Consider the following 14,278-nt stretch of genomic DNA (forward strand, 5'->3'; position numbering starts at 1 on the left):
CTCTTAGTCTTTCCCCTGAAGAATTTTTTCATCAGCTGGGTGAGTTGCTGGGTGGATCAGAAAGAGGGCTCGGTGACTGAGGGGTGCTAGTGGGCATTGGTCACAGTAAAATCCTCCCAGTTGGGACATATAAACTTTTCTGGATGTCGAGCTACTTTTTGTGGGGCAAACCAGCATATTGAATTCGACCAGCGATATGACAACGGTGACTGCCGTTCACCAGTGGTCCCATGGTAGCTTGTGTTTCTTTTAGGAAAATGTCTAGAAGAGATTCGAAGTGTCCACTTTTGACATCTTGAGGGTTAGAGAATACATCCTAACACCAGCTAATGGGTCAGCACCTTTTGGGCATCATTTGATAATTTAGGACTCAGTCTCCCTGAAAACACCAGCTGGGTCCACTGGAAATCCAGTTGGAACTGGTCAGCTGGGCACCTCCTTGTTGCAAGCTTCTTTTTTTTTTTTTTTTTTTTAAATCCTCATCTGCCCGACACTCGTTCCATAGATTCAAAGAAAACACACCGACCACCTCACTGCCATTGGGAGCAAGGCCCTGGTAATTGAGCCGCTTCGCAAGCTAGGCAGAACTTATTACGAGTTGGCGGGAGATACAATGCACCTTGTTAACGCTCCTCTAGGCAACTTCATGCCTGTTTGGCCAGTAGGTAAATAACGGAGTCGGGGCAGACCACAATACTAAGCCATGGAGTAGATGGGCATAATCATCGGATCTTCGGGGGAAAAAACAAAACACCAACGAGCCGAAGAAAGCTTCACTTCCAGTCTATCAAGAGTTTCCAAAATGTGAGGCTCTGGATTCTACAAGATCTATTCAAATCTATCTTGGATGTTTCATAGAGTGAGGTTAGCCAAGCGGAGTGTGCGGGGGGGATGGTATCCACCCAATGTATACATATCTGCCGTCTTGCCAACAGGATGGCATAGAATAGAAAAGACCACGCTGCCCCAATGATGTTCTGATCAAACCCAAAGATGACTAATGATAGCGTTAGAGGAATGTTGGTCTTGAGAATTGAATCAAGAGTGACTTTAATCTCTTTCCAATAAGCGGATATGTGGGGGCATTCCCAAAACATGTGTGTATCTGAGTCTGCTGGTAGTTGGCATTTATTACAGCATTTCCCATCCTGATATTTAGATAGACGTAAAGGGGAGAGATATGCCCGGTGTAGAGTGAACAGATGGTTTCGTCTCAACCAGGCGGGTTTAACTAGTTTATACAAAAGGGAGAATGATTTTATCCACAGGTCTTCGTCCAATGACACGATTTCACTTCCCCATAGCTCCATTGGGAGATTGAAATCCCCATCTATCTCTTCCAATATGGACCAGTACCAAAAAGCAACCTCCTTACCTCCTGTCTGTTTTTCGACTAGGTGCTGTTCTAGGGGGCTGAGTCTCCCAATATTAGGATTTTTCCTAATTAATTCTCTGGCCCAACTACTAATTTGTATGTACTTAAATCTTGACAAAGTTGGCCCTACTTTCTCCCTAAACTCCTCCCATTCTATCAAGATACCGCCAGATATCAGTTCACCCCATCTTAAGAACCCAGCTTCAATTAGGGGGGCTGCCAGGGAGTCTTGCAAACACAGTGGGAGCCGAGGAGAGTCCCATATCTGAGCATAGTTGGAAAAGTATGCCAGCCCCACTCTACGTTTAATTTGCACCCATGACTTCAATAGTGTTAAAAGAGTCTTAAGCCTCACCTTTTTAAAAAACATTTGATCTCAAAACTTACATAGAAACCCGTCTAGCGGGAGGTTTGCCCCCACCAGCATTGCCTTAAACAATCTCCCATTTGAAGAGAAATCTGGTGACTTCAGGAGCATTCTTGAGTGGGAAAGCTGGACTGCCCAAGAGTAATACTGCAAGTCTGGGAGGGCCAGCCCTCCTTTTTCCCTCCTCCTCCTTAATTTTTTCCAGGCCAACCTTGTAGCCTTATTGCCCCAAATGAAAGAATTGATTTCTTGCTGACACTTAAGAAGTTGCTTTGAGTCGAAAGCCAAGGGGATAGAATTAAAAATAAAAGTCAGTTTCGGAAGGATAGACATTTTCACAATGTTTACTTTCCCAAAAATTGACAACCGAAGGCCCGCCCAGGATTTCAATAGGGCCCTACATTCTCGGAAGACCAGATCTAAATTAGCCTTTGCTAGGGTGTCAATGTCTTGCGTAATTTTAACTCCGAGGTAACGAATTGAGGGTGTCACCACAACGCTTGGATTAGCAATGTTCCACGTCATGAGCTCCGTCTTCTCAGCGTTGATATCATAACCCGATATGTTTCCAAATTCTTTGGCCTTTTCAACCACTATGGGGAAGGCATTTGCTGGATCACTGGTGTAAATTACTATATCATCAGCGTAAAGCTCTACCCTTCTTTCCCAAACGCCATATTCAAATGAGGAGATTCTTGGATCATCCCTGAAGGATTGTGCAAGTAGTTCAATATAGATATTTAAAAGTAGGGGGGACAGGGGGCACCCCTGTCTTGTTCCCCTACTAATCTGAAGGGGCTGGGTACATGAACCGTTTTCCAAAATGCTCGCACTGGGATTAGCATACAACAGACCAATAGATCTCCGAAAGTTGGGCCCAATTGCAAATTTCTTCATGACCTCAGCTAAATATGCCCAGTTTACTCGGTTGAACGCTTTTGTTGCGTCGAGGGTCATAATGGCCAAGGGGAGAGAGAAAGTTGAGGCAATGTCCACTGCCCCAATTAGGTCATACATAAGGTCTGAGAGCTGTCTACCTCGAATGAAGCCCTTCTAGTCCGTGTGGATTATTGAGCCAACTTCACGTCCCAACCGAGTCGCCAACACAGCCGCGAAGAGCTAATAATCGCTATTTAAATGTGAAATTGGCCTGTAAGAGCCACATTTGGCCGGATCTTTCCCGGGTTTCGGGATCAGGACGATAGTTGCCTCCCCCCATGAATTAGGTGGGGTGGCGCCTTTGGCTAAGATATCGTTAAAGAGTCTAGTAAGTACTGAGACTATTTCGGGTGCCAAGACCCGAAGTAATTCATCGGGAAGACCATCGGGGCCTGCCGCCTTACCCCGCTTCACCTTTTTAATAGCTTCGCTCACCTCTTCCTCTGAAATTGGTCTGTCAAGCCGATCACTTTGTTCCGGGGTGAGAGTGGGAAGAGTTATCTTCTCTAACCATCTAAGCTTAGACATTGAGTCGTCCGAGATCGCCTCCTTATAAATTTGCTGAAAAAACTCGAAAAATGCTTCCCCGATGTCTCTGGTAGAAGATCTTTCGTAGGTCTCCCCCTCTATGCTAATATGCTTGATGTGTTTTTTGGCCTGGTCAGATTTGATTTTCCAGGCAAGGACCTTGCCCACAATTTCACCATATTCAAAGTTTGAAAGCTTGCTTGCTGCCCATCTCATTGCGACCCTCTCTTGGAGGATACTATCTAGCTTCTCCTTTAATTCCTTTCGTTGTTTCTGCTCTTGATTAGTCCCATTTCCGGAACCAATACGTTGGTCAAGGAGGGCGATTTCCTGTTCTATGTTGGCGATCTTTGCCCTGTATAATTTCCCTCGATAGGAGGCCCCGTTGGTTATGTAACCTTGTAAATTTGCTTTATAAGCCTCCCATACTATATCTAACTGAGCTGAATTTATGTTGGTGTCCATGAAGAATTTTGTTTCTTGGATGAGGAGGTCAGTTTCCTCTTCCTCTAAAAGAATAGTACGGTCAAATGACCAGGATGTATGAGAGGATTGCTGAACTAATTGTAAGGAAAAAGATATGGCAGAATGATCTGATAAATGCGAGGGCAAGTAGACTAAATCCTTCAGGGGATCTCTTAATGAATAACTGAAAAGAGCGTAATCAATTCTAGACTTATGATTGTATTTATGATTGTGATATGATACACCAAGTGCGTTACCTGCTCTCTCCCTCCAAGGATCTGCCAATCCAAGCGTTGACATGATCACCCAAAGCGCTTGCCTGGATTTCTTATAAGTTAATACCCTTGAGTTGGGGGATTTGTCCAAATTAGGGTTAAGTACTGAATTAAAATCTCCCATCCAAATTATTGGATCGTGAGTTGTAAAGAGGTGGCTCTGAATTGTGTTCAAGTATGAGGGGTCGTCCTGATTAGGTCCATAATAACCTACCAAATTATATGGTCTGCCCTCTAAACTTACTTTAACATATAGCCACCTACCACTGAAGTCTTCCTCATGGTCAATAATCTGTGCTCTGACTTGCCTTTTGAAAATGATAAGGATGCCCCGGATATTAGCATTGTGGTTAGTACAAATAAAACAGTCAACCCATCTAACTTTCCTCAACATATCCTTCACTTCTTGTTGGAGAAGATGTGTTTCCTGAATGACAATGACCTGCGCTGGGGAGTCCCTCAAATACTGTAATATTCAATAACTCCTACTCTTAACACGCAGGCCATTGACATTCCAGGACAAGAATTTTATCCCCAGCATCTAATATCCTTACTCCTACACCGACTCATCGAATCAAATATAAAGAAAACAACTCAAAAGGCAGATTAAACGAGACTGAGTTGTGTTTAATAAGGTTTGTGAATGTAGATCGGTGTCTGACAAATGAAGATATTTTGCAATTTTACCCCTCCCTGGAAAACCCCCCTTACTTAACCTGGCCGGTGATGCCAGATTTGTCTCTCTTAAGAATCCCCCCTCACCCAGCCCTGTTACGTGTTGTTGATATGAAATGTAATCCGGCAGAGCCAAGGTTGATACCCTTAAAGGGAAATTATCATGAGTGAAAAGGTGCAGAGAGTAGTAATAGTAGAGGTAGATAAAACTCGGAGAGCTCTTCCCAGAGTTCTTCCCTGTTTTTAGAGCTTCACCCCCCCCCCTATTCCCAATCCGTGTTACTGCATTTTTTTTTTAAGACTTTGCTTCTCTTCTCTTTTTTTTTCCCTTTTTTCCCCTCTTTTTCCTTTTTTTTTGTTTGAAACACCCTCCCGTGAACATTTTTCTTTCCTTTATTTATTTATTTTTACTTTCCCTAAGTATGCTTCTACCATGCAAACTATCGAGTGAAGTTGATAAGTGAGGTTGTTAAGATTAATTTCACTGGTCCGCGATAATGATGCCGCAACTATAAAAATACTGTATGGCACTAAGGGGGAAGGGTGATATAGGGTGATATAGGGAACTAAATATCTTTATCTCTATATCTCCTTATCTCATTATCTGTAGGACTCTGATATCTAACCGGCTCCCTGCTGATGGTCACTAATGGAGGACAGGAGTTCATCTGCCTCCAGAGGGGAATGGATGTTGTGCATTTTGTTATTATACATAACCCTCAGGAAGGCAGGAAACCTCATCTGGACAGTAGCCCCCAGAGCCCTGAACTTCTCCATTCTCTGGCCTAACTCCCACTGCCTATCGAGGGTTGTTTTAGACAAGTCAGACCTAACAACATAGGAGAAATCTGAGGCTTTTAAAGATGTAGTTTTAAGTGCTAAGTTCAATATTTTCTCCTTGGTGGAGTAGGTTAGAAAATTGACTAGGATCTTTCTCGGTTTTGATCTCCCCTGCTTTAGACGAAACAGGTCTCTATGGGCTTGTTGAATATCCCTTTCCAAGTCTTCAACAGATTCCTCCAAATTCAGGGACTCTTTAAGCAAGGAGGCGATAAATTTTTTCATATCTCCCCCCTCTTTTCCTTGCGGGACCTTCAGGAGTCTAATGTTATTTCTCCGTGAGTAGTTCCCCAAAGATTCCACTCTTTCTTTTGTTGCATTTCCGTCATGTCTTAGATTATATATCTTTTCCTGTGCAGATTCCAATTTAGCTTTTAATTCACCTACTGTGCTTTCAAGAGTATCTGTCCTTTCAGTAAGCAGGTCTACTCTCTTGTCAAGGGCATCAAACGCCGCTTTTATCTCTTGCTGGTTGCGTTTAGATTCAGCGAATCCGCTTTTGATCTCATGTAGGAGTACTTCCATTGATATCCCTTCCCGCGTTTCCCGTGTTTCACCAACTGAGGGGACTGGTTCATCGTTATTTCCTTTAGCATGCGAAGTTAAAGATCCAGACTCCTCCGAAATATTATCAACAGAGTCCGGGACCGGCAAATTTGGAGAGGCGGCCCCTTGGGTATTGTCTATACCACTCATCCTTTTATTTTCCCCTTGAGGTCTATTCTCCCCTGCTCTACAAGTGACTTCTAGGACCTGTGGCAGTACCTTGAAATATGTCCTAAGCGAGGGTGTAAGTATCACAGCGCTACTTTTGGTATTTCTGGATTTTGGTTTGGCGCCAAGCTTTAGATCAGAAAATCGGGGGGTAGTGGCAGTATGTTTGCCCGTGAAGACAAAAATAGAAGACCCTAGGGTATCCTCGTCAGTACTACCTTCTACTACTTAATTCGCTCCCTCATTCACAGTGCTAGAACCTGGTCCTTGCTCAATAGCAATGTCTATGTGGGTATCAGCAGTACCAACAGCCCTTGTTTTGCCTATCCCACCCTCTGAAATATTGGTAGCCTTGGCACCCCCACACCCCTGTCCGGTCACCTTACTTGAAAGTAGATCTTGATCCGCTGCCCGTTCTGCTCCTTCCTCCTTTGCTGCCCTTACCTCAGATTTGGGTTTAAGGCGCCGTATCCGACAACGGTGACTGCCGTTCACCAGTGGTCCCATGGTAGCTTGTGTTTCTTTTAGGAAAAGGTCTAGAAGAGATTCGAAGTGTCCACTTTTGACATCTTGAGGGTTAGAGAATGCATCCTAACACCAGCTAATGGGTCAGCACCTTTTGGGCATCATTTGATAATTTAGGACTCAGTCTCCCTGAAAACACCAGCTGGGTCCACTGGAAATCCAGTTGGAACTGGTCAGCTGGGCACCTCCTTGTTGCAAGCTTCTTGTAGCTTTTGTGTTCCTGGAGCCTAACAGGAGCCTTTGAGTCCTCTCTATTGTCCGGGGTGCAACTGTGAACAAGTCCAGCCATTGGGGTTTTTCTCCACAGGTAAAACAGCAGGAGTATTCTTTTGTTTGAGTTTAAATTCTTTGGTTCAGCAGTTGCAGTCCTCCATCTGTTTACCACAGGTCTAGCATTGTTTGAGGGGAGGGGAGGGCGACTACCTAACCAAAAAGGACAACGCTTCATGGAGAAATCCTACCCACTTTGTCATAATTTGCTAAAGGTTTGCCCCTGAGCAATCCCACACTGCCCTGCTCTGCCAAAATACAACATGACAAAATCGTTCTTCCCTTGGTCAGAGCTCTGGGCACCCCACCAAGGTATGTCTAGAGAAATGAGGAACTCTCCCTACACAACCAGTTTTAGGGCAGATTTCCCCCCTACTGGGAAAGGTGCCACTCTGGCTACTTATACAATGGCAGGGGCAGGCTTAAGTATGAGATATTGCTTCCTGCGACAGGGGCTGCCCCTTTGAAGGTTGTACAGTTGGTGTAAAAGGGTATTTTGCCCAGCTCAGATCCGGATGGCTTGGTAGACAAGGGAATGAGATGTGATGTTCTCATATTGGTATTTGCAAGTGGGAAACATCCTTAACAACGAAGTATGAATTACGAATGTCCTGAACCACGAGTCCCGAACAACGACCAAACACTTTACCACGACTTTATTAACAACGAATTCCTTTACAACGAAAATGAGCCACGTATCCCTGCTGCTCTCTCTGGACAGCGACTGTTTAGTTGGCTGTTCAGTGCCGAGAGAAAACGTGTTAAACACACTTTGTGCATGTGGCATCCTACTTTTAAAATTCAACAACATCCCAGAATATTTCTGCTACTGATTGTTCTAGGGATGAAGAGAGAATCGGCAGTAGGATGCTGGCTTTAATCTGCAGAGCTCTGCTAATCTTCCAGGCAGGGGTCCTAACTTAGGTAGCAGGTAAGACAGCACCTTTATGCGAAAATTAATTGAACCGTGTATATATGTATAATTAATATTATTGGTACAGCTCTTAAACATCACAAGTACTAAAGCGCTGTTAGGAAATAATGTGACTAGGACCCGCAGGATGAGGGAAATGATGTACGAAAAGAGAATGCAGCATTTCCTTCAAAAACATTTTCTTTGAGACTCATGCCCAGCGTTTTTGGCCCAGGATCACACTATTGTCAAAGGAGGGAGTTGCAGTTAGATTAATTTACGTAATGCATTGAATTGCAAGTACACAACTTTCGGAGCCCTCTGATGAAAGTAACACCGCGGGTGCAGACATTTCTTGTCGTTGTGGTTCTATGGGGTCATCAGCTCACTATGAAGCATGCCGGCGAGAACGGGAAACATCCTAAACAACTGGTGTGTGGGTAATCATATCTATTTATAGGGTGGGTGTAATTTGTTTTTAAGGGGTGGGGGTATCGGAGAAACTAGATTTAAAGCATTTTTTAACACACATTCCTTTACCACGAAAAAACGTGGTAAAGGAATTCGTGGTAAAAAAAAGTTGTGGTAAAAAGAAAGTCGTGGTTTAGACGAGGTCGTGATTGCGACCTCGTTGTTAGAGAAGTCGTGATTATGGAGCTCGTTGTTCCAACATACATTCTTTGCAAGTATCTCTCAAGGTTCCAGCTGGAGTGGGAAGAGTCCTCTGTTTACCAAATCTTATCAATTTACCAACGTGAGTAATTGGGTTTTTGATTGAGGTGGGTAAATAGCCTTCTCAAGTAACAACTACTATCCCTGTCAGGGTGAAATACAAAAGTCACCAATTACCCTGTGCTTAACCATCTGGTAGCTTGGCAATAAAGCAACCAGGCTTAACTTAGATGCAAGGTTTAGATTATGTATGCAGCCTTAAAATAAAGCATGGGCTGAAAATTTGTTCAGCTCGCGGAATTTGCGGATTTTACGCGATTTCGCGATCCGCCAATCTCGCGAAATCACGGTAAAATCCGCGAATCAGCGGGGACGAATTTTCAGCCAAGCACTTACAGGGCTACAGCAGCAGGTGCAAAAGTTGAAGCTAATTTTTTGCAACATTTTAGAAAACGGTTACAAAGAAATTAACTTCAGCTTGGGCACCTGCTGCTGTAAGCCTGTAAGTGCTTCCTGGCGCCTCGTTGCCTACTTGCAACTATTCTCTGACCCTGCTCTGACCCTTAATGCAGGGTCAGAGAATAGTTATAAGGAGGCAATGAGGCGCCTATCACGAAAATTAAACCTCAACAGGAAGCACTGACAGATATAAAAACAAGCATTTGCAATGCAATAGTTCTCGCATTAGGAAAGTTTGAGCTATTGGTCTTGTAAATGACAATTTTTTTATTTATGTGTTGGTTTTGAAAATAGCTAAATTAATAGCGTTGTCATTTACAATGCCAATAGTTATAACTTTCGCAAATGTGACACCTATAGCATTTGTAATGCAACATGTTTTGTATTTACGTGACTTAGCTGTATTGATATTACAAATTACAATGGCTTTACATTTTTTAAAATAATTAATACTTAAATAAAAGAGATTTTAATTTATAATGGAAATAGCTTAAACTTTTGTAAATAACTTTTGTGAAGATTATGTTCAGTGTATTTTATTGTGACGAAAATCCAAGAACAGAAGTGAAATATTAACATCTTTTAGTGACATTTGTAATAAAATTTGAAACATTGAGAGAACATATTTGAACCAGTTGTTGTTGAATGGTTGTGCAGATTGATGCTGGAGTGGCGCTGAGTGGTTCTGTGGTGGTGCTGAGTGGTGCTGTGGTGATGCTGAGTCGTGCTGTGGTGGTGCTGAGTGATACTGGGATGGAGCTGAGTAATGCTGGGGTGGTGCTGAGTGGTGCTGTGGTGGTGCTGAGGGATGCTGTGGCGGTGCTGAGTGATGCTGTGGTGGTGCTGAGTGGTGCTGTGGAGGCGCTGAGTGGTGCTGTGGCGGTGCTGAGTGATGCTGTGGTGGTGCTGAGTGATGCTGTGGAGGCGCTGAGTGGTGCTGTGGTGGTGCTGATTGGTGCTGTAGTGGTGCTGAGTGATGCTGTGGTGGTGCTGAGTGGTTCTGTTTTGGTGCTAAGTGATGCTGTGAGGGTCCTGAGTAATGCTGTGGTGGTGCTGAATGGTGCTGTGGTGGTGCTGAGTAATAATGTGGCAGTGCTGAGTGATGTTGTGGTGGTGCTGAGTGATGCTGTGGTGGCACTGAGTGGTGCTGTGGTGGTGCTGAGTGGTGCTGTTGTGGTGCTGAGTGATGCTGTGGTGGTGCTGAGTGGTGCTGTGGTGGTGCTAAGTGATGCTGTGATGGTGCTGAGTAATGCTGTGGTGGTGCTGAGTGGCGCTGTGGTGGTGCTGAGTGATAATGTGGCAGTGCTGAGTGATGCTGTGGTGGTGCTGAGTGATGCTGTGGTGGCACTGAGAGGTGCTCTGGTGGTGCTTAGTGGTGCTGTGGTGGTGCTAAGTGATGCTGTGATGGTGCTGAGTAATGCTGTGGTGGTGCTGAGTGATGCTGTGGTGGTGCTGAGTGATGCTGTGATGGTGCTGAGTGGTGCTGTGGTGGTGCTGAGTGATAATGTGGTGGTGCTGAGTGATAATGTGGTGGTGCTGAGTGATGCTTGGGTAGCGCTGAGTGATGATGTGGTGATGCAGGGGGCAGAAAGGCACACAAAGCAGTCTAACAAAGGGCAGAAGGGCAGAAAAACAAGGGAAAAACGAGTCTAACAGAGGGCAGAAGGGCACAAAAAACCAGTCTAACAGAGGACAGAAGGGCAGAAAAACAAGGGAAAAACGAGTCTAACGGGGCAGAAAGGCACAAAAACGAGTCTAACAGAGGGCATAAGGGCACAAAAAACGAGTCTAACAGGGGGCAGAAGGGCAGAAAAACAAAGGAAAAACGAGTCTAACAGAGGGCAAGAGGGCAGAAAAAACGAGTCTAACTGGGGTCAGAATGAATCCCGCCTGCGTGTTTGTCCACAAAGATACCACCTTTTTGTGCAATACCTCTACTCAACTGGAGTACTTTCTACTGTCTAATCAATAAGTGCTCCCTCGTTGGCTAAATGTATAGGGGCAGATTTACAATACCTGGTGCATCCACAGGGATGCGCCAGTTATTGTGCGCCGCAGTCTGCCACCCATGGTGCGCCGCATTTACAATGCGGCGCACCATGTGGCAAAAACGGCACACTTTTAGGAGGTGTTCCTGTGCAGGAAAGCCCTCCTCTGTGCCGGAACACCTCCTGATGGCGCAGGGCTTTACAACGTGACGCATCCCTCAGAATCGTCACGTTGTTAATACCCAGCACCATGGCGCATCTTTTGTGCTGCTGCTGCGTCACAAAAGGTCTCGGTAGAGGGTGGCAGTGGTGAACCAGAGGGTGACAGTGATGAACCAGAGGGTGGCAGGGGTGAACCAGAGGTTGACAGTGCTGAACCAGAGGGTGGCAGTGATGAACCAGAGGGTGGCAGGGGGGAACCAGAGGGTGGCAGGGGTGAACCAGAGGGTGGCAGTGATGAACCAGATGGTGGCAGAGGTGAACCAGAGGGTGGCAGTGGTGAACCAGAGGGTGGCATGGGTGAACCAGAGTGTGGCAGTGGTGAACCAGAGGGTGACAGTGGTTAACCAGAGGGTAGCAGTGGTGAACCAGAGGTGCTGTGATGAACCAGATGGTTGCAGTCGTGAACCAGAGGGTGACAGTGCTGAACCAGAGGTTGGCAGGGGTGAACCAGAGGGTGCTGTGATGAACCAGAGGGTGGCAGTGGTGAACCAGAGGGTGGCAGGGGTGACCAAAGGGTGGCAGTGGTGAACCAGAGGGTGGTAGTGCTGAACCAGATGGTGGCAGTGGTGAACCAGAGGGTGGCAGGGGTGAACCAGAGGGTGGCAAGGGTGAACCAGAGGGTGGCAGTGGTGAACCAGAGGGTGGCAGTGATGAACCAGAGGTGCTGTGATGAACCAGAGGGTGGCAGTGGTGAAGCAGAGGGTGGCAGTAGTGAACCAGAGGGTGACAGTGCTGAACCAGAGGGTGGCAGGGGTGAACCAGAGAATGGCAGTGCTGAACCAGAGGGTGGCAGTGGTGAACCAGAGGGTGGCAGGGGTGAACCAGAGGGTGCAAAGGGTGAACCAGAGGGTGGCAGTGGTGAACCAGAGGTGCTGTGATGAACCAGAGGGTGGCAGTGGTTAACCAGAGGGTGGCAGTAGTGAACCAGAGGGTGACAGTGCTGAAACAGAGGGTGGCAGGGGTGAACCAGAGAGTGGCAGTGCTGAACCAGAGGGTGGCAGTGGTGAACCAGAGGGTGGCAGGGGTGAACCAGAGGGTGGCAAGGGTGAACCAGAGGGTGGCAGTGGTGAACCAGAGGGTGGCAGTGATGAACCATAGGGTGGCAGTGGTGAACCAGAGGGTGCTGTGCCCATACATGACCGCATGGGTAACTTCGCCATGCAAGAGGCCCCCGAACATGCCAAAAGCCCTGCGAACACGCAAAAAACCCCGCGAACACGCAAAAAACAAAAATCCGCAATGTTCGCACGAATTTGCGGATTTTGCAGATTGCAAATTCGAGGGTGGCAGGGGTGAACCAGAGGGTGCAAAGGGTGAACCAGAGGGTGGCCGTGGTGAACCAGAGGTGCTGTGATGAACCAGAGGGTGGCAGTGGTTAACCAGAGGGTGGCAGTAGTGAACCAGAGGGTGACAGTGCTGAAACAGAGGGTGGCAGGGGTGAACCAGAGAGTGGCAGTGCTGAACCAGAGGGTGGCAGTGGTGAACCAGAGGGTGGCAGGGGTGAACCAGAGGGTGGCTAGGGTGAACCAGAGGGTGGCAGTGGTGAACCAGAGGGTGGCAGTGATGAACCATAGGGTGGCAGTGGTGAACCAGAGGGTGCTGTGCCCATACATGACCGCATGGGTAACTTCGCCATGCAAGAGGCCCCCGAACATGCCAAAAGCCCTGCGAACACGCAAAAAACCCCGCGAACACGCAAAAAACAAAAATCCGCAATGTTCGCACGAATTTGCGGATTTTGCAGATTGCAAATTCGATTTCACGTGAATTAGCGGAACACAAATTCGCAAATTTCACCCATACTTACTTAAAACAGTCATAAAGTGAAATTACAAGTCAAGAAAAATCCCACACAATGTAGAAAAATTGAGTATGGGCCCGATTTAGATTTTGGTGGATGGGTTACTCCATCTCATTGGTGACAGATATCCCATCCACCAAAATATAAATCCCATAGTTTCCTTTATGATTTATATTTCGGTGGATTAGATGTCCATCACCCTTGTGGCTTAAGTCCTGATTATGAATGCGGCACGCAATTGTGGTGAAGATCTGACTACTGCCACACTGCAGACCCGTGCGCCATATTCTGAGTGTGTCAGTTGGACCACCACAGGATCACCCCCTCCACTTGGATTTAAGAACCTGTGATTTGGTAGTCTAAGGCAGGAATATGCTGGCAGTGCTGCAGCCGCACCGCTGAGCATACTCCGAGCTACCAAATCACCCCCCTTTTCATAGCGGTGCGCCCACCATGAAAAAGATGATGGTGAGGCAACTCTGCTGCCTGTGGGCCCTAAGGGTGCATGTGTGGGATTTGCATCTGCAATTCCTGCACGGTGTAGCATGTATGATGCAGTCGGTGCTCTGACAGTAGTGGTCTACATGTTAGGCTCTTGTGTAAATCTAACAGACTGCTGCTGTCAGACCACCGTAGCACCACCAACCAGACCCCGATTTAACTCCTAATGTGGCGGGTGGCAGCACCACTGCTTTGGCAGTCAGAGAGAGGGCGGCACGTTGCACCACCCGCTGTACAACCATCAAAGTTGTAATCAGGCCCAGTGTAACCCATTCATTGAAATCTAAATCAGGCCCTATATTTGATTAAATAGAAAGATATCAGAACAACGAAAATCCAATCAGTAGTACTGGAGATGTGCAATTTCAACGTTTTAGCAAATAATAATACCAAAAAGCACAAAGTGCCAACTGTGGATATCTGGTCGCACATGACAGAGTAATAAGTTCAAGCCAACTGCGGTGCAGCGCAGGCAGGGTATATGACCGAGTTCGGTCTGCTTGACAGTGTACCTGGTTGTACATAGACTGTAATGTGAAGTTCTGTGTCAAGATTTATTGCACTGCATTGGTTGGGAGGAGGACACCGATCAGGAGCAGTGAGGTGCAGGGAGGGGTTCGTGTGTTCTTCCTTTTAGGATGCCAAAAACATGTCCTCTGCAGCATCTTTAATTTGGAGGGGACTCAAAGGTTACTTTTTAATTGGTTCCTCCACTATGGCAGAGGAGTGTTCCACCCCCCCGCCAGCAC

This window comes from Lissotriton vulgaris, chromosome 6 (genome assembly GCF_964263255.1).
Source record: "Lissotriton vulgaris chromosome 6, aLisVul1.2, whole genome shotgun sequence".
Taxonomy (NCBI): Eukaryota; Metazoa; Chordata; class Amphibia; order Caudata; family Salamandridae; genus Lissotriton; species Lissotriton vulgaris.